We start from the raw sequence: 17525 nt of genomic DNA, 5'->3' as shown, positions 1-17525 counted from the left end.
AGGGAAAGAGGGGAGGAAATATCTCCCAGGTGAGGATCCCTATATATCCCATATCTCCCCACAAGCCAAATTTAACTTCAACTTCTATTAAAATGCTGACTTGATGCCTTTCAATGCCCTCCACCACATACTCCACACATTTCTGGCCTCGACATCCACTGCTGGGACCCACTGCTCTACAATGGATACAGATGCTGTCCTAAAGAGGCCTTTTACAGGCAGAGACATTAGCATCTCAGCTCTACCTTTTTATAGCTACCGTATTCTACGTAGGGAAGGTGCACTTTGGGGAGAAAAGGTAAGTTAGGACTGTTTTCCAATTTGCCGGCATCCACTTCCTGTACTCAGATTGATTTTTCTCTTCTCAGGGCATTCCCTCCAATTCTAAAGATATATCCTCGGTCTTATAATGCTAAATTAGCCTCATTTCTCACACTCTGATCCTGTTTTTATTTATTCTCCAAAACAAATCAAATATTCTTCTTATCCAGGGTGTTGGTAACAACACCTAGCATTGGTCGAACCCTTTGTGCGTGGCAGAATGCTAATCCCTCTTTGTGCATTATCTCAACTAACCCTACCAACAGCCCTATAAAACAGATGCTGTTATTATTCCCATTTTACAACAAGGAAATAAGGCCTTAGTGAGGTTACTCACTGAGCGCTACTCAAGGGCATGAAACTGGTAGAAACAAGCTAGCATTTTCCAACCTTGGTTTGCTTGATTCTAAACAAGCTCTTAACCATTCCTCCAGGATTTTCCCAGGAAAGTTGATCTCCTAGAGATGCATAAACGTATGCTGAGGGTCGAGCTGTCTGTAAGAAGTTGATTTTCATGCTTATCATAATCTAAAAAGAGACATTTAGCTGTAACCATATGCTCTTTCATCTGGACGACGACTTTATCGTCTAGCTATTTTGGTGTGACATTTGCATTTGTGATTTTAAGTCCCCTGGCACCAAGTGTTCACCAAGAGTGATAGTTTTTAATGGAGTATTTCTGCAATTGGGGTCTGAAGACCCTACTCCAGGACTGCAAGTTAGCCTAGCAGTTTGTAAGACGTGTTTTCTTTGAAAAAGAATTCCACTCTCTCCCTCCTTAAGTAACCAAGTATTCAGTATCCTTGACTGCAGTCCAGTAAACAACGTGACTCTTATGCCTATCATTTATATATACTTTTTATTTGTAAGGAGAGAAATGCTAATTTGGAGAAGGTTTTGCACAGTGGGTAGCAAGGTTCATTTTAAATTCACTGCAAAGAAAAATACCTGTAAAAATGAGATAATTAATCATAAAATAAAATTTGTACAAAGAGGATTAAAAATACTTCAAAAGCATCCGCAGGCAATAAATTACCAATCCTCTGCTGATGGTGAAGAGGGTAAATCATGCCTCTACCCTTTGACCTGGAAATACCATTTCTAGGAACTTTCCCCTGAGGAAATAATTGAGGAAATATGCAAACATATGGGAATAGGGTTCTTTGGCATAAAAACTGAAAGCACTCTAAATGTTCCAGGGGACTAGCTTAATTAATTATGGCATCTCTGTAAACTAGAAATTGCCATCATTAAAAATGATGTTGTAAAATAGTATTTATACCACAGAAAATGCTATTAGTAAGTTATTAAGTAAAAAAAAGTAGGTTGTTCCTGCTTTTTAATGTTTCTACTCCAGTTTATATACTCATTCAGTAAATAAGGCCCAGTTGCTCGTCCAAAAGGACTGAGAGCTATATTTCCACCCTTCCCCACCTCCCCTCACACACACACACACACACACACACACACACACACAACCACCCCTCCCCACCTCTCCTCACACACACACACGCACACGCACACACGCACACATACACGCACAAACACGCACACACAACAGGACGAAAATGCCTGCTTCAATGGAAAACTATGTGTTCTCTAGGACACACACATCCAGTATTATCTGCTTCTGATTCTGTGGGAGCTATTCTAGAACTCTAAACTGTAGATTACTGATAGAAATGCAAAATAATTCTAGTCCATAAAGATGCAAATTCTGTAGAGGTTCTGTTGATTTCCCTCCCCCACTGTCATGAAGCTAGTTTTGCCTCCTTGGGAACATGGATTTCGCTATGCTGGATATATAAACATGTAGGTTCTTTGGATTCCCCTTAGAACTAGTTATTATAATATTCTGTGTTGCTCTCTCATTCAATTAATAAGCTAAGTAGAATCTTCAACACGTGCTCTTTCTACATCTGTATGAGAGTCATGATAAAAACAGTTAACTGTTTTCGAAAAAAAATTTTTAACACAATCCATCGGTCACTGAGTCCTTTGTATTTCACCTTCTGGTTAAACCTGGAATATCTGTTTTTCTGCAGGGACCACCACCCTAATCTAAGCCACCACCTCCTGAGCTTCAGAGTTTCTCTGCTTTCATTCTTGCCAGTTTTCAATCCACTTCCTGCAGGACATCTGGGGTGACCTTTAAAACAGTCATCTGACCACTTCAATCCACTGCTTAAGCATTTCTGTGGCTGCCTGTTGCCTTTGGGGTAAAAAACCAAAGTCTTAACAAGACATTCCAGAACCTGCAAAAACTGGCCCCCTCCCTACCTTTTTTGCCTTATTTTGCTGATTTCTTCATTTATATATTCTTCACATGTAACTATATACACATATTTTTAGTAATAATCAAACAAGTAATACAAGGTTATTTGGAAAACTTCTCATGGAATCAGTATCGGCCACCAGCTGTTCTTGCCACACATAGGAAACCCTTCCCTTGTCAGACAAAGCTGACCACTGTAGAGAGCAGACACTATAGAGAGGGAAACGTGATGGCTCCTTTCCTTCTCTCCCCAATTCCTTTCTGTCCCCTGGATCCACACAGGAGGAAGAGAAGTAAGAAACAGGAGAGCTGCCTGAAGAAGCCATACACAGTTATATGTCCTTATTTAGTTTCTACTTTTAAGCAGCCTTAGAGAAAAAAACCAAACTACTCTAAGAAATGTTAAAGAATCTTGACTACTTGGGTGAGCATTCTATTCAAACAAAAAACTGGGGAGCTGATATCACTCATTAATTCATTCAACAAATATTTATTGGGTGCCTACCATGTGCCAAGCACTGTTTAGGTACTAAGGACACGGCTATAAACAAAGTGGAGGAATCTGCTGCCTTCCTTGCGCTTACAGACAACCAATAAGATGACAAGATATATATATGCATACATACATGTTCATGTGTCTTATAGTACACAGGTAATATGTCACAATATGTCATATGGTGTTAAGTACCATGAAGGAAAGTAAGCCAAGAGAGTAGATGAGAATTGCTGTAGTATTTCAATTTTAAATAGGGTAATCAGGGAAGTTCTCAAAGAGAAAGCGACGTCTGAGCAAAGACCTGAAAGAGACAGAAGGTTTGGGGGAAGGGGGAGCTGAGCAGAAGCAGCAGCAAATGGGTCTTGACACAGAAACATGCCTGGCGTGATGAAGCCATCAGAAGTCCAGAGAATTCAGAGATGGTGGTGGTGGGTAGGCCTTATGGGTCTTATTGTAAAGACTCTGAATTTTTCTCTGCATGAGATGGGAAGTGAGATGGAGGGTTCTGAATGGAAGTAATATGATCCAATTCACTTTTAAGAACACTGCAGGGAACTAAAGGCAGAATCAGGTAAACTAGTCAGGAGGCTGCTGCTGCAATAAATCACATGGGAGGTGAGGGTGCCTTGGGTCAGGATGGAGGTGGGGAAGGGAACGAGAAGTGGTCTGAATCCGGTTATATTTTTTGTTTTTGGGGGTTTTTTTGCGGTACGCGGGCCTCTCACTGCTGTGGCCTCTCCCGCTGCGGAGCACAGGCTCCGGACGCGCAGGCTCAGCGGCCATGGCTCACGGGCCCAGCCGCTCCGCGGCATGTGGGATCTTCCCGGACCGGGGCACGAACCCGTGTCCCCTGCATCGGCAGGCGGACTCTCAACCACTGCGCCACCAGGGAAGCATTATATTTTGAAAGCAGAACCAACAAGACTCACTGATGAGACTGGATATAAGGATGAGAGTAAGGAGAGTCAGGGATAATTCCAAGATTTTTAGCTCAAGCAAGTATTGATAGAAGAATGGGGTTTCCATTAGCTGAGCAAGCCTGGAAAAAGACCAGGATCTGAGGGAGGATATGGAACGTGATGATGGATGTAAGGAGTCTGTCGTGCCTGTTAAACACCTAAGTTTATATAAACATTATCAAACACGATGAATAGTCAGTTATTTGTGTGTGTTATATATACATATATCTATTATAGAAGGTTTTATTGTACTTTTTAAATAAATTAATAACACTATCTTCTCCATAGGCCTGTTGGGAGAATGGAATAAGTTAGTGCATTTAAAGGGTTCATATTGCTTGGGAAGCACTTCATAGAGGTCAGCAGCTCATACCATCCAATCAGGCAGTGCTTTGCCTGCAAACAAGGACAACACCCATATTGGTTCCTTCAGTTACTCATTAATTTTGCAAATATTTACTGAGCATCTACTATGTGCTAGGCCCTGTTCCAAGCACTGAAGAAATGGCAGGGTATAAAGCAGAGTCCACAGAGTTCACTTTCTCATGTGCAGAGACAGATAATTATCTGTCTCCCAGCCCCAAACATAATGCCTAGCATGGGGTCATAATGATTACAGACTACATTCGCAGAATACCGTCATTTGGTAGTATGCACCCAATAAATATTTTGTGAAGTTAAACAAGAAATGATGTCATCGTGGCTTCCAAAGCAGTCTTTAAGTGATCACCAAACCAAAATCACCAACACTGAGCTCCAATTTCACAGCATGGCTCTATACAAGCTGACCCGTGCCTATTTGTCAGACCTCTTCATCCACCACTTCCTGCTTCACTCGTGGCACCCCAGTCTCCAAAATGTTCCATTCTTCTCCGATCAGGGATGAGAGAATGTGCTGCAACTCTCTTCCCCTTGCTGTTCACAGGGCTGCTTCCTTCTCATCCTTCAGATCTTGGGCGAAATTTCTCTATCACTTAGCTATCTTTATGTAACAAATCACCCCAAAGCTTAGTAGCTTAAAAGAACAGCCATCTTTCACTTCTCATGAACTGGATGGTGGATCAGGCAGCTCTACTGATCTGACCTGGCTCCCAGCTCATTCACAGGTGAGCAGTCAAGGCAGGTGGACTGGAGTTTGCCTGGGGTGACTCAGCTCTGCACTGCACAGTCTTGGATTCTCCAGAAGGATAGCTGGGGCTTATCATCACAGAGCAAGCAGAAAAGTCCTTATTCCCGAGGGTCCCTTCATTACTGCTGGGTTGAGGGGGGAGCTCTATCTTCTCCTGTGATCCCCACTGACACAGCAGTGGGGGTGGTCTCATTACCACTGGGGATTGGTGAAAATCCTGGCCCTCCACCAGGCCCCCTCTGACCCCGCCTGAGTGGGGAGAGGGAGAGGCACCTCATTACTGCTGAGTGAGGTGTACAGACCCCCAACATGGTCTCCACTGACACCACGGTGGAGAGGGCTAACTACCAAAGGGCCAAGACGAAAATCCTGGCTCCCTCCTTGGCCTTCACAGACACCAACTAGGCGGAGTGGAGGACCTTGTTACAGTTGAAGAGGACCAGAGTATGCCACCCCAAAATATGCTACTCTGACATCAGGATTACTTTGAGCTGAAGACAACTGAGAAACAGCAGACGCAGGAGGATCTCTCTGCCTTCCCCCTTTCTGCCTAAAAGCAAGGCATACATTTTTTTTTTATGTGACATGGACTTACACGTGTAAACGTGTTTCCCTCTCTTACACCAGGAAGACAAGAGACAGCACCAAGACGAGTCTGTATACCAAACCATACCAAACAACCCTAATCTACAGTAAAAATTTCCTAGTCACCTTCCCACAATTTACCACCCTTAGATGCTCAAATTCCCTTTCCTTTCTCTAGTCACTTCTCCACAACTTACAACCCTGTGTCAAAATGGTGTATAAGATTCTGAGCCTAAAGTAATGCTCATTGTAGAGGGGAATGCTTTAAACAGCTTTGGTGAAAGGTGAGACCTCCAGGGCACAGGTATTACCAGGAGTCAGGCAAAATAAGAAATGGCCCAACTGTTCTGTAAAAGAGTGGTTTGGGTTTTTTCTCTCTTTCAAATTCTTTACTTTTCTTTTTTCTTTTTTTTTTTTTTTGATACTTTGTGAGAGAAGGAGAAATGAGAGAGAGAAAAGTAAAAGCAGCAGAAGGGAGAGAAAGAAATCATGAATCTGGGCACTACTTGGAAAACAACAGGCAGAACACAAATCTGAGTGGGGGCAAATAAAGGACTTTTAGGAAGAGGAGTGACAAAAAAAAAAAAAAGAAAGAAAGAAAGAAAAAAAAGATTCTGAAGGCAGAGTCAAGATGGCGGTGTGGGAAGATGCAGAGTTAACGTCTCCTCACAACTAGGGCGGCTGCCGGCCACTGGTGGGGGACTCTGATGCCCACGGAGATGGGAGGAACCCCAGAGTGAACCGGTAGGAAGTAGGGGGACCGAGGGGGGAGGAGAAGTGGAGGCCAGACAGGATCCGTGCCCCTGAGGCCAGAGACATCAGGAGAGGCAGGTGGGAGGGGAGGGAGGAGCAGAGGGCAATAGCCCCGCCCACTTGGGCACAGGGAGCCTGGCCCACCATCCAAACCTCGCCCTTGCTTAGGCCCCGCCCTCCACAGCCAAGGCCTTATGGCCCCCTCCCTGTTTTTTCTTTTTTCTTTTCCCTCCTCCTCTTTATTACTACTGTGGTACTGATGTACCTTCCGGCTGTTGATTCATCTATATTTTTATTTTTATATTCTTCCTAACATACCTGTTAGTTTCCCAGTCTAATTTTATTTTCTACTTTGTTATTGTTTTTTGGGTTTTTTTTGCCACCCCAGGAGGCTTGTAGGATATTGGTTCACGAGCCTGGGGTCGAGCCTAAGCTCCTGTGGCGGCAGCTCCGAGTCCGAACCACTGGACTAACAGAGAACCTCAGACCCCAGGGAATATTCATCAGAATGAGGTCTCACGGAGTTCCTCATCTCAGCAGCAAGACCCAGCTCTACCCAACAGCCTACAAACTCCAGTGTTGGAAGCCTCCAGCCAAACAACCAGTAAGACAGGAACACAATCCCACTCATAAAAAGAAAAAAATGAGATGGCAAAAAAATATGTCACCAATGAAGGAGCAAGGTAAAAACCTACAAGACCAAATAAATGAAGAGGAAATAGGAAATCTACCTGAAAAAGAATTCAGAGTAGTGATAGGAAAGATGATCCAGAATCCTGGAAATAGAATGGAGGCACAGATTGAGAAAATACAAGAAATGTTTACCAAAGATCTAGAAGAACTAAAGAACAAACACACAGAGATGAACAACACAATAAGTGAAATGAAAAATACACTAGAAGGAATCAATAACAGAATAATGGAGGCAGAAAAACAAATAAGTGAGCTGGAAGACAAAATGGTGGAAATAACTGCCAAGGAGCAGAATAAAGAAAAAAGAATGAAAAGAATTGAAGAAAATCTCAGAGAACTCTGGCACAACACTAAACGCACCAACATTCAAATTATAGGGGTCCCAGAAGAGGAAGAGAAAAAGAAAGGGTCTGAGAAAATATTTGAAGAGATTATAGTTGAAAACTTCCCTAACATGGGAAAGGAAACAGTCACCCAAGTCCAGGAAGCACAGAGAGTCCCATACAGGATAAACGCTAGGAAAAACACACCAAGACACATTTTTTTTTTTTTTTAAAGAAGATGTTGGGGGTAGGAGTTTATTAATTAATTAATTAATTTTTGCTGTGTTGCATCTTCGTTTCTGTGCGAGGACTTTCTCTAGTTGTGGCAAGCAGGGGCCACTCTTCATCACGGTGCACGGGCCTCTCACTATCGCAGGCTCTCTCTCTCTTTTTTTTTTTTTTTTTGCTGTACGCGGGCCTCCCACTGCTGTGGCCTCTCCCGCTGCGGAGCACAGGCTCCGGACGCGCAGGCTCAGCAGCCATGGCCCATGGGCCCAGCCGCTCCGCGGCATGTGGGATCCTCCCAGACCAGGGCACGAACCCGTGTCCCCTGCATTGGCAGGCGGACTCCCAACCACTGCGCCACCAGGGAAGCCCTCGCAGCCTCTCTTGTTGCGGAGCACAGGCTCCAGACGCGCAGGCTCAGTAGTTGCGGCTCACGGGCCTAGTTGCTCCGCGCCATGTGGCATCCTCCCAGACCAGGGCTCGAACCCGTGTCCCCTGCATTGGCAGGCAGATTCTCAACCACTGCACCATCAGGGAAGCCCCCAAGACACATATTAATCGAACTAACAAAAATTAAATTCAAAGAAAAAATATTAAAAGCAGCAAGGGAAAAACAAAAAATAACATACAAAAGAATCCCCATAAGGTTATCAGCTGATTTTTCAGTGTAAACTCTGCAGGCAATAAGGGAGTGGCAGGATATACTTAAAGTGATGAAAGAGAAAAACCTACAGCCAAGATCACTCTACCCAGCAAGGGTCTCATTCAGATTCAAAGGAGCAATCAAAAGATTTTCAGACGAGCAAAAACTAAGAGAATTAAGCACCATCAAACCAGCTTCACAACAAATGCTTAAGAAACTTCTCTAGGTGGGAAACACAAGAGGAGAAAAACACCCACAAAAACAAACCCAAAACAATTAAGAAAATGGTAATAGGAACATACATATCAATAATAACCTGGAATGTAAATGAATTAAATGCCCCAACCAAAAGACACAGACTGGCTGAATGGATACCAAAACAGGACCCATATATATGCTGTCTACAAGAGACCCACTTCAGACCTAGGGACTCATACAGACTGAAAGTGAAGGGATGGAAAAAGATATTCCATGCAAATGGAAATCAAAAGAAAACTGGAGTAGCAATACTCGTATCAGATAAAATAGACTTTAAAATAAAGACTGTTACAAGAGATAAGGAAGGGCACTACATAATGATCAAGGGATCAATCCAAGAGGAAGATATAACAATTTTAAATGTTTATGCACCCAACATAGCAGCACCTCAATACCTAAGGCAAATGCTAACAACCATGAAAGGAGAAGTCGACAGTAAGACAATAATAGTAGGGAACTTTAATACCTCACTTACACCAATGGACAGATCATCCAAACAGAAAATAAATAAGGAAACACAAGCTTTAAATGACACAATAGACCAGACAGATCTCATTGATATTTACAGAATGTTCCACCCAAAAGTGGCAGGATACCCTTTCTTCTCAAGTGCACACTGAACATTCTCCAGGATAGATCACATCTTGGGTCACAAATCAAGCCTCAGAAAATTTCAGAAAATTGAAATTGTATCAAGCATCTTTTCGGACCACAACGCTATGAGACTGGACATCAATTACAGGAAAAAAAACTGTAAAAAACACAAATACATGGAGGCTAAACAGTGCACTACTAAATAACCAAGAGATCACTGAAGAGATCAAAGAAGAAGTAAAAAAATACATAGAAACAAATGACAATGAAAACATGATGATCCAAAACCTATGGGACGCAGCAAAAGCAGTTCTAAGAGGGATGTTTATAGCAATAATCTCACCTCAAGAAACAAGAAAAATCTCAAATAAACAATCTAACCCTACACTTAAAACAATTAGAGAAACAAGAGCAAAGAAAACCCAAAGACAGTAGAAGGAAAGAAATCATAAAGATCAGAGCAGAAATAAATGAAATAGAAACAAAGAAAACAACAGCAAAGATCAATAAAACTAAAAGCTGGTTCTTTGAGAAGATAAAGAAAATTGATAAACCCTTAGCCAGACTCATCAAGAAAAAAAGGGAGAGGACGCAAATCAATAAAATTAGAAATGAAAAAGCAGAAATCACAACTGACATTGCAGAAATACAAAGGATTATATGAGAAAACTACAAACAACTATATGCCAATAAAATGGACAACCACAAAGAAATGGACAAATTCTTGGAAAGGTAAAATTTTCCAAGACTGAACCAGGAAGAATCAGAAGATATAAACAGACCTATCACAAGTAATGAAACTGAAACTAATTAAAAATCTTCCAACAAACAAAAGTCCAGGACCTGATGGCTTCACAGGTGAATTCTAGCAAACATTTAGAGAAGAGCTAATGCCAATCCTTCTCAAACTCTTCCAAAAAACTGCAGAGGGAGAAACACTCCCAAATTCATTCTACGAAGCCACCATCACCCTGATACCAAAACCAGAAACAGATATCACAGAAAAAGAAAATTATAGACCAATATCACTGATGAACATAGATTCAAAAATCCTGAACAAAATACTAGCAAACAGAATCCAAAAGAACATTAAAAGGATCATACAACATGATCAAGTGGGATTTATCCCAGGGATGCAAGGATTCTTCAATATGCGCAAATCAATCAATGTGATACACCACATTAACAAATTAAGGAATAGAAACCATATGATCATATCAATAGATGAAGAAAAAGCTTTTGACAAAATTCAACACCCACTTATGATAAAATCTCTCCAGAAAATGGGCATAAAGGGAATCTACCTCAACATAATAAAGGCCATATATGACAAACCCATAGCAAGCATCATACTCAATGGTGAAAAACTGAAAGCATTTCCACTAAGATCAGGAATAAGACAAGGATGTCCACTCTCACCACTCTTATTCAACATAGTTTTGGAAGTCCTAGCCACAGCAATCAGAGAAGGAAAAGAAATAAAAGGAATCCAAATTGGAAAAGAAGAAATAAAATTGGAAAAGAAGAAATAAAACTGTCCCTGTTAGCCGATAACATGATACTATACATAGGAAATCCTAAAGATGCCACCAGAAAACTACTAGAGCTAATCAATGAATTTGGTAAAGTAGCAGGATACAAAATTAATGCACAGAAATCAGAAAGAGAAATTTCTGAAAAATCAGAAAGAGAAATTAAGGAAACACTCCCATTTACCACTGTAACAAAAAGAATAAAATACCTAGGAATAAACCTGCCTAAGGAGGAGAAAGACTTTTACTCAGAAAACACTGATGAAAGAAATCAAAGATGACATAAACAGATGGAGAAATATACCATGTTCTTGGATTGGAAGAATCAATATTGTGAAAATGACTATAGTACCCAAAGCAATTTACAGATTCAATGTAACCCTATCCAACTACCAATGGCATTCTTCACAGAATTAGAACAAAAAATTTTACAATTCGTATGGAAACACAAAAGACCCCAAACAGCCAAAGCAATCTTGAGAAAGAAAAACGGAACTGGAGGAATCAGGCTCCCTGACTTCAAACTATACCACAAAGCTACAGTAATCAAGAAAGTATGGTACTGGCACAAAAACAGAAATATAGATCAATGGTACAGGATAGAATGCCCAGAGATAAACCCAGGCACATATGGGCACCTAATTTACAACAAATGAGGCAAGAACATACAGTGGAGAAAAGACAGCCTCTTCAATAAGTGGTGCTGGGAAAACTGGACAGTTAAATGTAAAAGAATGAAATTAGAACACCACCTAACACTGTACACAAAAATAAACTCCAAATGGATTAAAGACTTAAATGTAAGACCAGACACTATTAAACTGTTAGAGGAAAACATAGGAAAAACACTCTGATATAAACCACAGCAAGATCTTTTTTGACCCACCTCCTAGAGTAGCGGAAATAAAAACAAAAGTAAACAAATGGAACTTAATTAAAATCTTTTGCACAGCAAAGGAAACCATAAAAAAGACAAAAAGACAACCCTCAGAATGGGAGAAAATACTTGCAAATGAAACAACAGACAATGGATTAATCTCCAAAATATACAAACAGCTCATGGAGCTCAATATCAAAAAAACAAACAATCCAGTTAAAAAATGGGCAGAAGACCTAAATAGACATTTCACCAAGGAAGACATACAGATGGCCAAGAGGCACATGAAAAGATGCTCGACATTACTAATTATTAGAGAGAGCACAACTACAATGAGATATCACCTCACGCAGGTCAGAATGGCCATTATCAAAAATCTAGAAACAATAAATGCTGGAGAGGGTGTGGTGAAAAGGGAACCCTCCTGCACAGTATGGAGGTCCCTTAAAAAACTAAAAATAGAACTACCACATGACCCAGCAATCCCACTACTGGGCATATACCCTGAGAAAACCATAATTCAAAAAGAGACATGTACCACAATGTTCACTGTTGCACTATTTACAATAGCTAGGACATGGAACCAACCTAAATGTCCATCGACAGATGAATGGATAAAGAAGAGGTGGCACATATATACAACAGAATATTACTCAGCCATGAAAAGAAACAAAATTGAGTTACTTGTAGTGAGGTGGTGGAGCTAGAGTCTGTCATACAGAGTGAAATAAGTTAGAAAGAGAAAAATACCATATGCTAATGCATATATATACGGAATCTAAAAAAACCAAAAATGGTACTGATGAACCTAGTTTCAGGGCACGAATAAAGAGGTAGACATAGAAAAGGGACTTTAAGGACAAGGGGTGGGAGGGTGAGCTGGGGCGAAGTGAGAGTAGCATCGACATATATACACTACCAAATATAAAATAGTTGGCTGGTGGGAAGCAGCAGCATAGCACAGCGAGATTGGCTCAGTGCTTTGTGATGACCTAGAGGGGTGGGATAGGGAGGATGGGAGACAGGCTCAAGAGGGAGGGGATATGGGGACATGTGTATGCATATGGCTGTTTCGCTTTGTTGTACAAGAGAAACTAACACATTATTGTGAAGCAATTATACTCCAATAAAGATCTATTTAAGGAAAAAAAAAAAGATTCTGAGCCTAACCATTTCTTTATATTTTCACTTTTTTTCTGTTAGTCCCCATAGATATGAAGCTATCAATGACATTTGTATGCCTTTTGTCAGTTTAATTCACAATGGCAAGGTACCGCACCTAAGAGGGTAGAGGAGAATATGTGACTCACAAAGGCTCACAAGGATGGAAGTCTAGACTCCTTACTCAGCTTTTGCTGGCATGAAGCGGGGTGGGAGCACAGTCTATTCTGTGATGTTTGGCTGATATTAGAAGAGATATTTTCTAAAAGTTTTCTGTGTTGCTCGGCTGCCTCATTTCCTGGTTCTTTGACCAGAAAATGGGTTTTTGTTGGGGCTTTTTCTCTCTGTACCTGCTGGCATTTCTGGTTTGCTGGCTTCTTTAGCTCCAACTTTGGGATATACGAGACAAAATGAAAACCCAGGGAAATCACCACTATGTTGCTCCTCAAAAGCTGAGGTCTCTATAGCTAGTCTGAGTCCCTCCACCTTTCATAGTCTTCTTAGTTTGATTTATATATAAAGTCCAGAGTTTGTAGCTGCACTTAGCAAGAACAGTAGGGATAGGTATGTCTATGCACTCATCCCAGAAGCAGCAGGTAAAAGTTTTTTATAGGCCTTGTGTAAAATACTTTTATAAGCCTCTGCTTGTGGCAAGTCTGCTAACAGTTCATCTCACATGTGTTTCATCTCACAAGCCCAGAGTCAGGGCAGATAGAGACAATCAGAATAAAGGTCATGGAAGTAACTGAGGCCATCAACATACTCACATGCTATCACGATCTCACCTCCTCAGAAACATCTGCCTTCCTACGAAATCTAAAGTACTCCCCTACCCATCCCCCTTGCAACTTCAAATCAGTCTCTGAAATCATCTTGCTCATTGATTTGTCTGCATATTTATGTTTTATCTTCCTCCCTAGAAAGCAAAAAAGCATCTTATTTTATCTTGATCATCCTGAATTCTCAGGACCCAGGAGAGCATAGGTTCTCATTTGTTTTTAATGGCTGAGTGAATACACTAATGAGCAAACAAAAGCATGGGAAAAGCCATACTCAGGGCTCATGAGCTTCCACTGTTTCATAAATGATGCCCTTGGATATCAAAGTACCTCAGAATGGACCTGACATTTTCAAAAAAGCCTTAACATCTTTATACAAGAGAGTATTTTTAAAAAAAAAAACAACTCAAGGTATGTAGAGCACACACATTCACATTATACTGACATTCTTTTAAAAGAAACAATTATAAAACACATTTTTCCTTAAAAAGTGCATTCCACAAAATGCTATTTTCTATACCATGAAGAAAGTCTCCAGTGGCCATTTGTTACATCAGTGTTTTCAAACATCAATGGATTTTGTTCTAAAACCACAGAACCTCAAGATGACTATAATTCCCTAGAGACCAAAGCAAATATTTTCCTATAATTAGAAGCAGGCTCTAACCAAACTGGAGAGAGATCTATTTGCCATGACCCCCCCCAAAAAAATTAAAATTACAAATTAGGGAGTTTTCATTAGAAATGCTACTTCTGAAGTTGAGCCACTTTGATTTCAGAAGGAAACATTTCAGCAAAGCTCGCCCTTCCACATCTCCACATTATTGGGGCACAACACTGAGTAAAAGTCATTCCGTGAGAGGGCTCAGTACAGAAAATTAGAATGTCACTCTCAAAGAAAGGAAGAGAAATGAATTCCATGGTTGAGAAAGCACTCTTAAAAAAATACACACACATAAGGAACAGATGTTGCCAGAAAGGGGCAGAAGGGTGAAAAATAATAGCCCTGTAAAAAATTCTAAGCCAGGAAATTCAAGAGAAGGAAACCTGGGTGGCCACGGAAGAAACAGCTTCAGATTTTCATGGGTAATTTACAACAAAGAAGCATGTTTTCAGAAATTATTCTTGTTGTGAAGAGATTGACAGGACCTGGAAGATTGTTGGTTGGTTGTTTTGTTTTTAGGGGTTTTTTTTTTTTGGCTCAGTTTGGTTTAAGGATGAGTGGTATTAAACATCATCAACACATTAACTATTTATAACATATCATCACCATCACCACCCTTCACTAAGTGCTGACTTCACCACAGGGACCTGAGTTAGTATTCCACAAGCATTTTCTCATTTAAGTGCCACCCATGCCGGGGTGAGCTAGGACCTCTTAACATCCCCTTTACACAGATGAAAAAACTAAGGCCCAGAGACTTCAGCAATGTGACTGCGGTCACACTAATATATTACATGTCACACTGATATATTAGCTAACATATTACTGAGGCAACACTTGGACAGCACCTGAACACTTCATCAGGTCTGTCTGATCTACATGACCTACATTCTGAGCTCAAATCCCCCATGTCTGAACAGAAGCAAATCTTCAGGACCAATCATTTTATAATAATTGGTGGTCCAGCCATACTAGCTATTTTCCTTTCGAATTCATTCTTCAGTGATTGAATTTACTCCTGACGGTCAAGTGATACTTAAACTAGGTCATTAGCGGAACAGTCAAAAATGAGATGATTATCAAAGAAGAACTCTAATCCAGTTGCTGTCCACAGACACTGCTGCTTGGAAACAGGGTTTGGGGGACATATTTTTTTCTAAAATTACAAAATCAATCCAAAAATATGATTCTCATCCTTTAATTTTTGACACTTCCTTAGAAAAAGGTAATCATTTATCTTGTGGAAAAAATCAAATAATAAACAATGGTCAAAAAATAAAATTACTGTTTGTTATATCACAAATTTAATATTAAGAGAGGTACACCCCAAGCTCTAAAAACAGGAAGCCTTGGTAAAATCAAGGTTAATAAAAATATGATGAGTATTTTTATCAGACTTCGAGCAAATAACTTACCCTCTTTGACATTCAGTGTCTTCATCTGTTAAAGGGTGATAATAGTACATATTGTGTATAAGGTACCCAGTGCATCGTTAATGTTCAATAAAGGTTACTTATTATTTTATTATTTACACATTGTTTTCCTGATCTTGTTATTTTATTATTACTATTCATATTAATTTAATTACAACAGGTTAGGAAAAACTGTCTAAATCTCAGATTATTAAAAAGCTGTGGGACTTCCCTGGTGGCACAGTGGTTGGGAGCCTGCCTGCCGGTGCAGGGGACACGGGTTCGAGCTCTGGTCTGGGAGGATCCCACGTGCCGCAGAGCAACTAGGCCTGTGTGCCACGACTGCGGAGCCTGCGCTCTGGAGCCCGCGAGCTGCAACTACTGAAGTCCGCAAGCCTGGAGCCCGTGCTCTGCAACAAGAGAAGCCACCACAGTGAGGGGCCCACGCACCGCAACGAAGAGTGGCCCCTCTCGCCACAGCCGGAGAAAGCCTGCGCGCAGCAGCAAGACCCAATGCAGTCAAAAATTAAATAAATAAATAAACTTATTAAAAAAAAAAAAGCTGTGAAATAGCCTTTTGCTGTATATCATCCAGGTGAAAAAAAACAAAAAAAACAATCTACATCTGAATGACAGAAGCCTGTAAGTGATGAAGAATCCTCCCATGTGATTAGATCAGTGGTCCTCAACTAGGACAAGTGTGTTCCCAGGGGACATTTGACAATGTCTGGAAACATATTTACTTGGCACAGCTGGGGAGATGCCAACCAGTGTCTAGGGGGTAGAGGCCAAGGATGCGGCCAACATCCTACGATGCTCAGGACAGGCCCGCAATACAAGGAATTATCTTCCCTAAAATGTCAACACTGTTGAAGGCGAGAAAAAGAAGACATCAGGTAAACAGTCTTCTCAAAATTAAAGCCTTTATCCCAGATTTAAAAGGACTCATTGATCAGAGTTAAGTCTATTTGATGAGTTATAAAATACAGTGAAACCAAGTATTTGACATGTTGGAAACCAAACATCAGGATGCCTGAACACTTCTGTTAATGTGATACTTTAGGGTCAGGTAGACACCGATCCTAACAAGCTGAGACATGCCCACAGTCCCTGCATGAGATATTTCAAACTTCAAAGAATTTCTGAAGTCAGGTGGCCGTAATTAGTTCTGGGCCAGGAGGTGTGGATAAAGCCTGAGGAACTGCCACTCAGACCGCACGCAGGTCTCCAAACCTCCTGGCACCCTGCTCAAACTTGAGCCTGCCTAGAAAAGTCACTGCGGATCAAGATAGGGAAAACATGGGCTTCCCTGGGGGCGCAGTGGTTGAGAGTCCGCCTGCCGATGCAGGGGACGCGGGTTCAGGCCCCAGTCCGGGAAGATCCCACATGCCGCGGAGCGGCTGGGCCCGTGAGCCATGGCCGCTGGGCCTGCGCGTCCGGAGCCTGTGCTCCGCAACGGGAGAGGCCACAACCGTGAGAGGCCCGCGTACCGCAAAAAAAAAAAGATAGGGAAAACTTGAGAAAAAGTGGCACGGTCAAGAGTAATCAGGAGGAAAAGAAGCACAACAAAGACCGTGAACAGTAGCAGTCCTCGTACATGAAGACTCAAGTCTGCACGAGACTTAGAAGTTGGCTGCCAAGCTGGGCACATACCCTGCAACCTTCCACACCACCAGGCTCCTTTCTTTGCCCAAACTATCCACACCTTCTTTCCTGCACCTAGGTGGAATGCCTCTACATGGACCAACCCTCCCATTCACACCCTTCAACCTGGACCCTTATCTTCCATGGGTCGTGTTACTTCCTCTAGAAAGCCATCACTTCCTCCCCCCTCCCCGCCCCCGCC

At 41.5% G+C, this 17525-nt stretch overlaps 1 protein-coding gene across 1 annotated transcript in view; it reads right to left on the bottom strand.

Moving 5' to 3' along the window:
* Positions 1-17525, bottom strand: part of DOK5 (docking protein 5) — a 139926-nt gene that overhangs the window by 69931 nt on the left and 52470 nt on the right. The gene's annotated exons all lie outside the window — the stretch shown is intronic.

The sequence above is a fragment of the Lipotes vexillifer genome, unplaced genomic scaffold (assembly GCF_000442215.2).
Source record: "Lipotes vexillifer unplaced genomic scaffold, Lipotes_vexillifer_v1.1 scaffold1186, whole genome shotgun sequence".
Lineage (NCBI taxonomy): Eukaryota > Metazoa > Chordata > Mammalia > Artiodactyla > Lipotidae > Lipotes > Lipotes vexillifer.
The sequence above is the reverse complement of the archived record's forward strand: the minus strand, read 5'-3'. Positions and strand labels throughout refer to the sequence as shown.